The sequence below is a fragment of the Oncorhynchus clarkii genome, chromosome 21 (genome assembly GCF_045791955.1).
Source record: "Oncorhynchus clarkii lewisi isolate Uvic-CL-2024 chromosome 21, UVic_Ocla_1.0, whole genome shotgun sequence".
NCBI classification, from domain to species: Eukaryota; Metazoa; Chordata; class Actinopteri; order Salmoniformes; family Salmonidae; genus Oncorhynchus; species Oncorhynchus clarkii.
In genome coordinates, this window is record NC_092167.1 from 31378445 (window position 1) to 31391171 (window position 12727).

General features: G+C 41.4%; 1 protein-coding gene across 1 annotated transcript in view; it reads left to right on the plus strand.

Moving 5' to 3' along the window:
• Positions 1 to 4276: 4276 nt before the first annotated feature.
• The window catches only part of LOC139379399 (galactose-3-O-sulfotransferase 3-like), a 31137-nt gene continuing 22686 nt past the window's right edge, over positions 4277 to 12727 (plus strand). The window contains exon 1 of the mRNA XM_071122204.1: positions 4277 to 4531. The gene's annotated coding sequence lies outside the window, so the exon portion shown is untranslated. The remainder of the gene's footprint in view (positions 4532 to 12727) is intronic.

Sequence of the window (12727 nt, forward strand, 5' to 3'; positions counted from 1 at the left end):
ATTGCTTGCTGTTTGGGGTTTTAGGCTGGGTTTCTGTACAGCACTTTGAGATATCAGCTGATGTACGAAGGGCTATAGAAATAAATTTGATTTGATTTGAAAAGTTCATTTGTGGAATTTCTTTCCTTATTAATGTAGGGGTGGTATACAGAAGATAGCCCTATTTTGGTAAAATACCAAGTCCATATAATGGCAAGAACAGCTTAAATAAGCACAGAGAAACGACAGTCTATCATTACTTTAAGACATTACATTTTCCGGATTGACTGACCTTCAGTAACTTCGAAAGTTTCCTCAAGTGCAGTTGCAAAAATCATCAAGCACTTTGATGAAACTGGCTCACATGAGGATAAACCAAAAAATGTGACATTGTTTTTCCTTTGGAATTTGGTTGTGCTTTTAGATGGTTGAAAGCATGGTGATAACACATTGGGAATTCAACAAACTTCTGGCTGTCTTTTTGAGTGGGTGAATAAAGGTTGAAATTGCATTGATCAATGTCTCAACCAACTATTACCCAAATTTCCACATTGAAATTACGTTCTTTGTCCTGTGGGGAGGGGATCAATAAACCCATCAACTTTGGGACACACATGGCTTTAATGATGCTTTTCGTATGATCGACAGCAGAGTAGGACACACAATATAAACACAAAGGTTGAGATTGAGAGTATGTTGTACTGCACTGTCTGATTATGCAGTGACCTACCTACCTTAGTCAGATGTGCAGTGGATCTAGGGCACCCTATTCCCGATGTAGTGCACTACTTTTGATCAGGGCCCATAGGGTTCTGGTCAAAAGAAGTGCACTATTTAAGGAATAGGGAGCCAATTGGGAAGCAACCCTTAGAAGAGGATCACTTAGAAGATTGAGGTTGAGTTATTAATGATGATTGCTTTCCCTACACTGCACGTGTGGTGTATAGATGGTTGCGTCCTATGGGCCCTGGACAATAGTAGTGCACTATATAGTGAATAGGGTGATATTTGGGACGCAAGCCATAGACCCAGGTCACCCATCTCAATCTGTGGTAGATTATTAGATTATTGTTACCCATTTCATCCTGCAGATTATAGGCCGTTAGATTCCCGGTATGTGGACTGCACCACTAAGCTGATCACTAGTGAGATTTCAGAACACCCAGGGGTCAGAGGGGAGCTGGTTTGATATAGTGTCTGTGGATTGGGGAGGGGGGCTGGATTGGAACCAGTGCTTTGATCAGATGACATGAAAATAGAGCTTCTTGGCCATGTAAACCAGCATGAGTGCATGAGAATGAATGAGTAGAAAATAACCTCATGCCTACTGTAAAATATCTTTGATGTTATGGGGCTATTTTGCTTCCACTGGTCCTAGGGCCGTTGTTAAGGTCAACGACATCATGAACTTTACCCAGAACCAGGGCATTTTAGCCAAAAACCTGGTTGCTTCTTGAAACTTGGCCACAAGCGCACATCAAAATCCACAAAGAAATGGTTAATACACCCCAAAAAATCAACATTTAGCAATGGTCATCTCAGTCTCTAGACTTGAACCCCTTTGAAAACCTGTGATTTGAATTGAAGAGGGCCGTCCATAAGCACAGATTAAGCATTTCAAGGATCTGAAAAGAATCTGTATGAAGGATCCCTCCCAATGTGGTCTCCAATTCATAAAACATTTTAGAAAGAGGCTCAGTGCCGTGATCCTCGCAAGTTGAGGTATTGAACGGTATTGAAAACAGAGGTGTCAATCATTTCTGACCAAAAAAGACAGATTGTTCTTCACCATACATGGTACTGTAGACCTGTCCTCAGCCAAATTTCTACTCAACTCAACGTACACTAGGTTAAGTGCTCCAACACTAATACTATGTTAATGACACATATGATACCAATACACCCTCGTTATACAGAGAAAGTGAACACTCTAAAAACTCCTGTTAACACATAGGCTCTCCCCAATGCCACTCTATTCTGTATATAGTGCACTACTTTGGACCAGGACCCATAGAGCTCTGGTCAAAAGTAGTGCACTATATAGGAATAGGGTGCGATTTGGGACGCAGACATATCCACCTTTCCTTGTCGGCTCTTCGGTTTTTACCTTTGACCCCATTCACAGTTAATGGCCACTTCTTGGTGGAGGTTCTAAGGGTGTATTGTGTGTGTGTGTGTGTGTGTGTGTCACTTTAACAGGCAACGCTGGCACTCCCTCAGCCTTGCCTGGTGAACTGCTCCAGTTACTGACTGGACACAAACACACACACACACAGTTGATGAGAGGACGGAGAGTTGAGCTCCGTCTGTAGTGTAATCAGAGAGAGGGAAATGATGAAAGAGCAGCTTTACCTTAGAAAATATGCAGGGAGTGCAAAAGGCCATAACATGCAAATTAAATCATCACAGAAGAATAAGCCCCCCCACACACACACATACACACACACAGCGCAAGTGCATGCACGTATGCACACACAAACACACACACACAGAGCACCCATTAATCCGCCCAGGACTGAGCTAAGCAGAGAGAGAGATGGGGAGAGAGGGAGAGATAGAGAGAGAGATAGAGAGAGAGAGAGAGAGAGAGAGAGAGGCCTGGCTGTACGGGATACCTGATCCTAGAGAAGTGGGGTTTCTCCTCCCTCCGAGAGTCAAGCTAACACAGACAAACACACACTCTCTCTCTCTCTGGAGTTGAAATCCAAGCAGCACTACACTAGCCCCGGCCGTACCAAGGGAGCAGTGGAGCAGGGGATGAGGGAGGAGTGGGGTGGTGGGGGGGCCAAGGAAGGCATTGTGGTGATCGATGGGGATGACAAGCCTTGTAGGAGGGAAGGAGGGAGCAGTAGGGGGCTTATCTAACCTAGATGGTGTGTGTGTGTGTGTGTGTGTGTGCGTGTGCGCGTGCGTGTGTGCGTGCGTAAGGTGAATTATTCAACTCTTCCACAGGAAGATAAGAGGGCTTTCGGTGACAGAGGACCCCTCTGTGAGGTCGTCACAATGTCACAGGACAGGGCCACACACTATCATTTCTTCACACTTCACAAGGTAGACATATAGAACATGTTTGCATTTGGTTCACATGTTGTTTGTCATATTCCGTAAAGTACATGGACGACGAAGGTGAAATGCTGAAGCAATTATATAAGTAGCTAGGCCAATGGTACACTTGTGGTCACGCATGAGTATCATGAATCAGATTTACATGAGCTTCTGCACAAATCATTGTTTGTCTCCGGATAAAATGCATCTATATTGCATACCAAGGCTACTTGCTGACATTGTTGTCTGACTAAATATGTATTTTTAGTCCAAGTGAAGCCATTTGCCTTGCTTGTATTTTGTTATAGGAGGACAATCTTCTCATAAATAACCAACTCGTCAGATAAGTGCTCTTCATCCAGTTGCTACAGCTATTGTGTAAAGTAAGCTCTTTAATGTATGGTAAGTGTGATAAACAGACATATAGATATCCCATGTGAATTCCATAACTTTGATCAACTAAAAGCATGACAACATTGAATCAAGTGTAGGCCTATGCGGCCTAGCAATAATCCTTTTTTTAAAGCACAACTGTCGCCATCAAATGAGCCAATACATTTTATGAAACAAAAACATTTATCAGAAAATGTAGGCCTACATAGTCAGAAATGTCTAACATTGCTGACCAAGTAGCATTTAGGGAACAATGCCTCGTTAAACGACACTGTCTTGTCTCCTTCTTGAAGAATTTGTTGATCGTGAAGTTCATTATGTTCCTCTGCTTGTTATGAACACAACCCACTGTCTTAGTAGTGCACTTCATAGGGGACAGGGGGGGTTTGGGACATAAACAGACATTGTGAAGACATGAACATAATAAACTTCATGGATCAACTAATTCTTCAATAAGGAGACAAGACAGTGTCGTTTAACGAGGCATTGTCTCCCTCTATTGTCCAAGTAATGCTCTATCCAGTCTACCCCGACCATATGGACCCTGCAATATGGCGCCATGGGCCATCCACACACAAACAACACTTCATCAAATCATAATAATAAAGAACGTCTTCGCTTACAATATATAATTGAGTAATTCCACATCATCAGCATGTGTGAGCGCTTGTGTGTGCTGCCCCTTCATTCCACGACTGGGAGGGGGGGTGGGGGGGGGGGGGGGGGGCGCGCATTCGGCGCGGGTATAGAAGAAAAGCGGTCTCAAAAGACATGACCGTCTCGTTTGTGCGCACGAGGGGTCTCAAAGCATTGATGACATACAGCGGGAGAGCAGCATCCGCCGGACAGAGGGGCAATCAAATGTAAAACGAACGATTCCATCCTGCAGCGTTTCCATAGCACTAGCCTCCTATACAGTCCTTTTGATGTTTCTATCACGAATGAATCGATGACGAAGAAGAATAAGAAGGAAAGGGAAGATTGGAGGAGATTCGCTTCTCTCATAACGGGGTACCGGTGAAAGAGGGGCAGTAGCCTACCTATTAGTCAAAAACGTCAAACGAGAATAGCCGCACCATCATCAGTCGCGTCTGTTTGTCGTGAGATGACAAAGGTGGGTGATATAGAATAGATCCTCATAATGTTTTGTGTTTGTAACAGCACCCTTTTTTTTATTCCAATACCCGTTAATCGCTATTTCCCCAATTTTTATGAGAGTATATTTATCTGGGAATTTTTGCTGGCATTGCTCCCAGTAGTCCACAATAGAATATATTATTGTGTCGTTTCATTGCTTTTCCAACGTCACCGGGCTGGTGCACCCAGCACCCCACTGCCCCGGGTCTTAATTCTTTACAACGCCTGCCTCTGCTGTGTTGTGTCAGTCACTGACCGATGATCAAGCGACGACGGTCTCGGGCATAGGCTGTTGTGACAAGTGCGTTTGTCATTTCAGCCCGTCAGTCATGCCGGTTCGCAATTCATCATTAATATTATGCCCTTCGGAGTTTATTTTTGTATGAATGAATTATCCCAAAATCTTGACATGTGGGTTTGGATCTGGGTGCCGTGCTCATATTCTCCCGGTCTCGTCCTGTCCTGTGATTATACCGCGGACGGTAGGCTACTTTAGGAACTCAATAGATTATGATAATCTTCAGTGCTTTCAGAAAGTATTCATACCCCTTGACTTATTCTACATTTTGTTGTGTTAACGCCTGAATTCAAAATGGATATTTTAAAAAAAAACTATAATGACGAAATAAAAACATGTTTTTAGAATTGTTTGCATATTTATTGAAAATCAAATTCAAAAATATCTCATTTACATACCTATTCACACCCCTTTGCTATGACATTCCAATTGTAGCTCATTGCATCCAAATTCCTTTGATCATCCTTTAGATGTCACTACAACTTGATTGGAGTCCACCTGTTGCCAGTGCAATTGTTTGGACATGATTTAGAAAGAAACACACTTTTCTATATAAGGTCCCACAGTTGACAGTGCATGTCAGAGCAAAAACTATACCAGGAAGTCAAAGGAACTTTCCGTAGATCTCCGTCGAGGCAAAAGTTTACGAGAACACAGTGGTCTCCATCATTGGGAAATGGAAAAGATCTGGAACTACCTAGACTTTGCCTAGAGCTGGCTGTCTGACCAAACTGAGCAACCAGGCAAGAAGGACCTTGGTCAGGGAGGTGACCAAGAACCCAATGACCAATCTGACAGAACTATAGAGTTTCTTGGCTGAGATGGGAGTACTTGCCAGAAGGACAACAGTCTCTGCAGCACTTCACCAATCTGGGCTTTATAGGAGAGTGGCCAAATGAAAGCCCCTCCTGAGAAAAAGGCACAAGACAGCACATTAGGAGTTTGCAAAAAGGCATGTGAAAGACTCTGAGATCATAAGGAAAAAGATTCTGTAGTCTGATAAGACAAAAATGTAACTATTTGGCATGAATGCAAAGTGCTATGTCTGGATAAAACCAGGCACAGATCATCACCTGTTAAACACCAACCCTCCCGTGAAGCATGGTGGTGGCAGCATCATGCTATGGGGATGCTTTTCAGCGGCAGGGACTGAGAGATTGGTAAGGATAGAGGGAACAATGCATGGAACCAAATACAGGCACATCCTTGATTAGAACCTGCTTCAGAGTGCAAATGACCTTCGACTGGAGCGAAGATTTACATTCCAGCAGGGCAAATACCCCAACATGCAGCCAAAGCGACACTGGAATGGCTTCAGCACATGTGACAGTCTTTGTGTGGCCCAGCCAAAGCCAGACCTGAATCCCATTGAAAATCTGTGGAAAAACTTGAAGATTGCTGTTCACTGCCGCTCCCCAACTAATTTAACAGAGCCTGAGAAAATCTGCAGGGAAGAATGGAGAAAAATCCCCAAATCCAGATGTGCAAAGCTGATGCAGAAACACCCGCCAAAGGTGCTTCTACTAAGTATTGTCTCAGGGGTGTGAATAGTTACGTAAATGAGATATTTCATTTGCAAACATTTCTAAAAACATGTTTTCACTTTGTCATTATTGGCTATTATGTGTAGATGGGGGAGATAAAAAAACAACAACAATATAATCCATTTTGAATTCAGGCTGTAACACAACAAAATGTGTAATAAGTCAAGGGGTATGGATACTTTTAAGGCACTATCTTCTAGAAGGAGCTGAAAGCCATATGATTGATTATTCTAGCCTATCTATTATATTAAATTGGTTTAACACTCTCCCCGCTTAATGAAGGCCTAATTAATTTGCACGATACAGGAAATAGAAAACATATATTTAAGATGCATTTAGGCCTATGAATAAATGCAATGTTTTCGCAATATAATAGTATTTGCTATTTTGTTTCAGCCTAATTTCCTTTTTACCAACCTATTTCAATTAGTTTGGTATGGGTTAATTAAAATGAAACATGATATCTGTCAGTCATTCTACCAAAGTGCATCTTGTTCTCACCCTATCATCTATAAGGTTAATATTAGTGTGATTGAGTTGAAAGTGCTGTCAGAATAGATATACCCTGAGTGTACAAAACATTTCATGACATAGACTTACCAGGTGAAAGCTACTGTTCCTTCAGAAAGTATTCATACCCCTTGACTTACTCCACAATTTGTTGTGTTACAGCTTGAATTCAAAATGGATTAAATAGAAAATAACTAAATACTTTTTTTCTCACCCATTTTTCTACACACAATACCCCATAATGACAAAGTGAAAACATGTTTAGAATTTTTAGCTAATTTATTGAAAAATGAAATACAGACATATCTCAATTTACATAGGTTCACACCCCTGAGTCAATACATTGTAGAAGCATCTTTGGCAGCTATTACAGCTGTGGGTCTTTCTGGGTAAGTCTCTAAGAGCTTTCCACACCTGGATTGTACAACACTTTGTGAATTAGTATTTTAAAAATTCTTCAAGCTCTGTCAAATTGGTTATTGATCATTGCTAGACATCCATTTTCAGATCTTGTCATAGGTTTTCAAGCCGATTTAAGTCAAAACTAACTTGGTCACTCAGGAACATTCACTGTCTCCTTAGTAAGCAACACCAGTGTAGATTTGGACTTGTGTTTTAGGTTATTGTCCTGCTGAAAGGTGAATTCATCTGTTGGAAAGCAGTCTGAAGCAGGTTTTCAGCTAGGATTTTGCCTGTGCTTAGCTCCATTCCTTTTTTCCCAGTCCTTAACGATTACAAGCGTTCCCATAACATGATGTAGCCACCACTATGCTTGAAAAATATGGAATGTGGTACTCAGTAATGTATTGTATTGGCCCTAAACATGACACTTTATATTCAGGACAAAAAGTGAATTGCTGTGCCACATTTTCTGCAGTATTACTTTAGTGCCTTGCATGAGCAGGATGTAACTGCAATGTTGTTGATCCAGCCTCAGTTTATCCTGTTAGAGCCTTTAAACTCTTAACTATTTAAGTTTTTTTTAAAAATCATAAATAACAATTATGTTAAAACACTATTATTGCACACAGAATGATTCCATACAATGTATTACGTGGCTTGTTAAGCAAATTTTTACTCCAGAACTTATTTAGGCTTGCCATAGCAACAGGGTTGAATACTTATTGACTAAAGACATTTCACCTTTTCATTTTTATTAATTTGTAAAACTTTCTAAAAACATAATTCCACTTTGACATTTTTATGTAGGCCAGTGACACAAAATCTAAATGAAATCCATTTAAAATTCAGCCTGTAACACAACAAAATGTGGAAAAAGGGGTGTGAATACATTCTGAAGGCACTGTATGATCCCTTATTAATGTAACTCGTTAAATCCACTTCACTCCGTGTAGATGAAGGGGAGGAGGCAGGTTAAAGAAGGATTTCTAAGCCTTAAGACATGGATTGTGTATGTGTGCCATTCAGAGGGTGAATGGGAAAGATAAAATATTTAAGTGCCTATGAACGGGTATGGTAGTAGGTGCCAGGCGCACCGGTTTAAGTGTGTCACGCTGCTGGGGTTTTCACATTCAACAGTTTCGCATGTATATCACAAATTGTCCACCACCCGAAAGACATCCAGCCAACTAGACAGAACTGTGGGAAGCCTTGGAGTCAACATGGGCCAGCATCCCTGTAGAAAGCTGTTGACACCTTGTGGAGTCCATGCCCCGACAAATTGAGGCTGTTCTGAGGGCAAAAGCAGGTGCAACTCAATATTAAGCGGGTGCAACTCAATACTGTTCCTAATGTTCTGTACACTCAGTGTAGTTTGGCGTGAGTGAGGGATATGCTATGTAATTAGTCTAGCAGTCTACAGTGCATTTTGTTCACTACTGTAGAAGTTTGAACGTTCCCATTTTTGTGTGGTTCAGGTAGGTTCACTTCTATTAGATTGGATTTATTTTTACTTAAATCGCCACTTGTTTCATTATTAGCCTATATTGACAGTACAACTATTTATTGGCAATCAAATGATTTAAATTGAACAAAATTGAGGTCAGTGTTTGCGTGTGTCACAAAAGAGCACAAACTGAGGACAAATCAAGTATATTGAGAATGTGGCACCACAGTATAGAATTAAAGAGATTCTCCAGTACTTGAGCATACTTTTTATCCAGTAGTTCTGAAAGTAGTGCTCACGAGCCAAAAGTGGTCCCCAAAAATTGCATTGCACTCTCTCTCGCTGTGGTGCCTCTTGCTAGATGTTAGTCAAATGGTGATGGGGCTGAAGCTCATTGGTTGAACTTAAATTGTTAGGGGGCTGGCTGGGGTGGGGGGAAATGTAGGGAAAATTCAGATAAACCCATTCACACCACTCTAATGGTATAGCAGTGTTTGTTCTCTTTGAGGACGGTCCAAATGATTAGCCAAGCAAGGGAAATTTGCAACATAAGCCCCTCAGCCCTCGTTTTTAGTCGAGTTTGCGAGTGTACAAACATGTTCACTTCGGGGCCTGAAACTCCCCATAATTAAATTTGTGACGATTGCACATCCACTAAGAAAAGTCAGCCAAAAATTAAAACCTAAACGTCAATATATGGAGTCAACAGAAGTAAAAACTAATGTAAAATCAGTTAGAAATTGTGCTACTAATGCACATGACAGCACAAACACGTCTCATAAAAGTAATTATGTTTTTGTTTGGTTAGCTTTAGGAAATTGTAGAAATAAAAATGGTTTCCAGCTAGGCAGGCTAACGTTATTTAACTAATTAATTTGCTTGCTATTATACAGTAGGCGTATATTAATAATTATACGTTTAATGTAGGTAGGCATGCAATTATAATTGACTGTAGCGCAAATAAAGCACCCACAAGCTACCGGTGGCTGAAAACACAATCATCACGGGATGAACGAGTGACGAATTCCCGGGCCAGGGTGGTCCATCCCTATCCCCTCAGCCAACTTCATTTGAGGGCTGATGGGATAGGGTGTGTTTGGACTGCATCCGTTGTCTTCCTGCCTGGACCTGTGGGAACACAATACAGACTAATGAATGCATGCTCTTGAAGTGACAATGCAGGCTTATGAATAACAGTGATAGCATCCGCCACACACACACACACACAAAAAACCACAAACACATCTCTCTCTCCTCCCCCGTGCGTGCGCAATCGCCATACCTGGCAGACTGGGAAAAAGGCACAATCGGGTGCGTGAGCGGTTTCCCAATAGTGATGGAACTCATGCCCCATTTACATCGTGACAAACGTATTTCATTGCGCCATACGTCATCTTTATGCAATCTCGTTCCGTTACTGGACAGAGAGCATAGGGAGGGTTTCACAATGCAAGAAAAGATGAAGGACAGCCTAGTCTTGTCAGGGATCGCATTTTGGGGGGAAGATTGTAAAATATGACCTTTTCATTCAAGACAGGAGAAACATATTGTTTCAGTTGATAATAAAATATGTTTTGTTTAGTTACTTTTTCCTCAACTTACTTCTATAACTTTCTAGCAAGTCAAGCTAGCATACAGAGCAGCTAGCTAGCTAAAAGCTAGTCTATACTGTAACTTGCGACCTTCACCTAATAATTATCATAAAAAACAAACGTCATTACCATCACAATAAACTAAAAAGGGAGGCAACAGTCATAAAGTATAATTGGTTTAAAATCCAATGTGTAATTTTTTTAACATACTATTAAAATAGTATTCACTTATAGGAATGAGTAATTGTTTACAAGTTGCTAGCTATCCAATAAACCCAAACACATATTTTCATCTTCTTCTATGGTTTGGTAACTTTCTAGTCTTCGACGGACCCTGGCCGGACTGAAGAAGACGTAGAGTTTGGAAAAATTGTGCTCATGATTAATGTGAATGGGGTGTCAGGCTTACAAGTGTTTTAATATTCATCTTTCCTACAACGGTCAAATATGTAACATGCGTTTCCCAAAACACCATGCAGAGAGCGTTCGCTATGTGCGATGATCTTACTTTAACATTATAATTATTTCACAATACTGACGACGGATCAGTACCTAGAGAGATATTACCACCGACAGCTGCAAATATTGAATCAGTTTACTTGAATGCTTACCCAATAAAAATGCACTGAATCACAGATTTGGCATATCATTGCGCACATGTTAGGCTACACATCATAAAATACACTGAGTGTACAAAACATTAGTAATACGAGCCAATGCTAACGAGTGTTAGAGCTATTGCTATTGTTTTGGGAAACAGCTCAGCGATCGATTTAATAATACTCCTAAACGGTTCTAACAATAAACTTAGCTTTAAGATGCTATTTGGAAACCGGGCCCATATCAACAGGCGCAACCAACGGATAGGGTGGGGGGTGGCGAACTTGACAATGACTTGCGGGCAGTGGGTTCCAAACAACAATGACATAAGATGTATAGCCTACAAAAACAAACAAGAATTGTGGAAATTATACCACAACCTGCACAGGTAGAGCTCTATCTGTGCACGTGCCTGCATACATACCAAACATACATGGAGGCATGGCAATGATAGAGCAGTAGGTTAAAGCAGTTGGCTTTCAAACCTCTCCTCGGGGACCCCCAGACGTTTCACAACTTTGTTGTAGCCCTGAACTAGCTCACCTGATTCACCTATTCAAAGGTTTGATGTTTAATTGCAAGTTGAATCAGGTGTGTGGAATAGTTCAAGCCCAGTGCAGTCCAAAACATAATTATCCTGTGTTATATATATATATATATATATATATATATATAATATTTCCACACTATGATGTTGTGAAAATGATGATAATGCCCTGTTTGAAAAGATAGCCTGAAATTTCAGCCTGTTTTGGAGGGATGGAGTTTAAGCCTTTGATGGTGATGTCACCATGTGGTAAATTAGTTCATAGACCATTAAGAAAGAGAGTTCCAAACCTCTCTGTCAATAGCAGAACATTTTAAGTTTTCCCCTCCCCACTCATACCTCCCAGACAGTCCTAGCTCAATTCTTGCTTGAGAAATGTCCCTTTGCTAAGTAGCTATTTTGGTGTATTTTTGACAATTTTAATTAAAAACAATTACAGTAAGGTACTTAATTGTTACCCAGAAATGATTTGATATTGAAAAAAAGAAAAAGAAGCTGCATTGGACCTTTAAAATACATGGGTTCCAGAAGAGAGGTTTGAAAACCCCTGGGCTAAAGCACGTACAGGTCTGGTGCAAGGATACGCTAGCTGCGGACTTCAACCCTGGTCCTGCATAGCCTTAGGGTCCTGACCCTCATGCCACTACCTCATCTCTGTGTAATTGGGTGGTGGGCTCAGGCTAGCCCTCATACAACTACCTCATCTCTTTCTGTAGTTGTGTGTTGTGTATTTGTGTGGTGTGTGGTGGCTGGGCACAGGGCAGGCCCTTCTCTATAGTTGTGTGTCGTGTAGTTGTGTGTGTGTTGTAGTTGTGATTAAATCCGCAGAGGGGGGTGTGTATATGAGAGAGGTGAAAACAATGAGGTAATGGAGATGTAGTACTGCAATTATGGTCCTGGAGATTTCCCTGACCAACTTACCCTGACCAGGAAAAATTCCTGGCCAACTAGCAATGCAATCGTTCTCTATAGTGTGCCCTTTGCCAGTGCCAGACCAACGTGGCAAAGCAGATATAAAAAAAAAAAAGGATGGGCAGGGTTTGCAGAGCCAGGGGTGTGTCCAGTGGGGGCGGGCTGCTCTGGGTGTGGCAAAACATGATTCTCATCTCCTTGTAGATGTACAACATCCCCATCCATGGGGACCTGGATTAAATTGACAGTCGGGAATTGACCGTTGTGGATTATTGCACACACGCGTACACAATTCACACATACAAACAATATACACACACCCCC